Below are 2,255 nucleotides of genomic sequence, written 5' to 3'. Positions count from 1 at the left end.
CTCTTGAGGGTTAATATCCCCTTCAAGGAGTATTACTTCTGACATTTCAAAGGTGTGTTAACCTAGATGCATGAGAACATGTACAGGGCTGGCTTAAAAGCTTTCACTAAAGAACTTATAGGCCTGGGGCATGACTACTCAAGGTAATTCCTGCCCAGTTAGGAATTTATGATCGGACCACCCTGTGAGATTACTTTCCATAGAACCTTTTTTTCAGTCCACAGTACAATGTCTTAGTAGGTCACAATGCCATCTTACAACATTGTGTACAGGTTATGAAACAATATATTGCATTACATACATGCAGTTGGTTGCAGGCCTACCTCAGAGACATTTCTGGTTCAGTTCCGGACTACCACAATAAAGTGAATATCATAATAAAGTGAGTCACACATTTTTTGCTTTTCCATTTCATATAAAAATTATGTTTATACTGTACTATAATCTATTAATTGTGTAATAGCAATATGTCTACAAAAATAATGAATACACCTTAATTAAAAAATATTTTATTGCAAAAAAAGTGTTTATTGCTAACCATTGCCTGAGCCTTCAGGAGTCTTAATCTTTTTTGCTAGTGGTTGCCACAAACTTTCAATTTATAAATAATGCAATATAGCTGGATAAAAGGAGGTATGCTTGTATTTAACAATGACTAGTTTGACTATCTGTTCTGTCAAAGACAGTCTGTTCACACAACCAATGCCTTAGTGGTGCAGATGAGAAGAGGGTTAGCTAGTATCACAAGAACAGGGACCTTGGGATGAATCTTGAAATAAGGTGAAATGTTGATAAGTAAGGACCAAGTGGCAGGCACATCATCTGTCCTGCTCTCCAACTTATCCCCAATGTTTAATTCCTGGAAACAGAGAAAGCACAGCTTTGAAAATCTATTGTCAATTTTGATCTAATTGAATCTCATCTAGTTGTAATGTCTTAAATGCTGCTGAGTTTAACTGTGGCAATATCTTAGAAACAAACAAGATCACAAACACAAGCCCACTTACCACTTTGTTTCTGTTCGGACAAGGAACACTTTAAAACAAAGACAGTGTAATTGTATCAAGGTATAGGATAGTTTATGATAGAGAATTCAAAATTGTGTTGAGATTTTAAAATTTGTGAAAATTTAAGCAACAAGATCCATTCGTTGGACTGAGAAAATTTTGGTCTCATTTATTAAAATCTTGTCAAGTTCCAAGACCCTGCTGTACTTCCTTTATATTATGCTCAGCACAATACCATCCAAGTACAGGCATACAACATTTCTGATATTGAAAAATACCTGGACATCACAGGGCAAAATTACGAGATGTTATAAAAATCTTATTTCCTGGATATTTATTGTTTTGTATTTCTGTTTTGTGAAAGCTGAAGTCTATTCTGAGTTTTGAACTTCTGATATATAATAAAATTGGATATAAATTTTAAATGATTGTGATATTTTTATTAAAATCCTCTGTCTTTGGACATGCCACCCTGAACAAGCCCAATCCTGTCTGATCTTAGAAGCTAAGCAGGGTCGGGCCTGGTTAGTACTTGGATGGGAAACCAACTAGAAAGACCAGGTGGTGTAGGTAAAAAAAAAAAAAAAACCTCAAATTGTCCCCCAAATTGAGATATATGATCAAGTATGAAGTTAAATTTAAAATAGCATCTGGTAGGATGAAAGCAGCTTTTACATTGCTGCTTCCTTTTGTCATCCCGTATACTACCTATTCTAGAGATTCTTTCATTTCTAGGCTAAAACATATTTTACGCATATTGTTTTCTGGTATAAATATGATTTCTAGTAAACATCTTTATTTTTTTCTCCAATCACTATTTATATACAATGAAGAGGATAAATGTGAAATTTTCATGTGGAAAAAAATACATGAAGGTTACTAGTTGGAGACTTTCCCTCTGGTTTCAGATCATTCTAAGTACTGAAAAGATATTTATATATGCCTGTTGCTTGTTTTTACCTAGAAGTATGATTAAATATAATTAAAATACCAAAAATAAGAATATAGGTCACAGAACAGAAATGGATGTTTACTCTGTGAAACTAAAATGAACTTTGGATCTTTTTTTCTCCTTTCAACAATACAGTTGTGGTTAATTGCCCACAACCCTTGCACTATCAGTTCCTGGAGAACCACCCATTCCCTGCCCCCACCCTCCACACACACACACGTACACACACACACACAGAGAAAAGCAGCCAAGCTTCTGTATAACTTTTATTTGTAAATCACGTATCTTAGCCTAGA

Source organism: Pteropus alecto, unplaced genomic scaffold (assembly GCF_000325575.1).
Source record: "Pteropus alecto unplaced genomic scaffold, ASM32557v1 scaffold79, whole genome shotgun sequence".
In the NCBI taxonomy this organism is placed as follows: domain Eukaryota; kingdom Metazoa; phylum Chordata; class Mammalia; order Chiroptera; family Pteropodidae; genus Pteropus; species Pteropus alecto.
The sequence above is the reverse complement of the archived record's forward strand: the minus strand, read 5'-3'. Positions refer to the sequence as shown.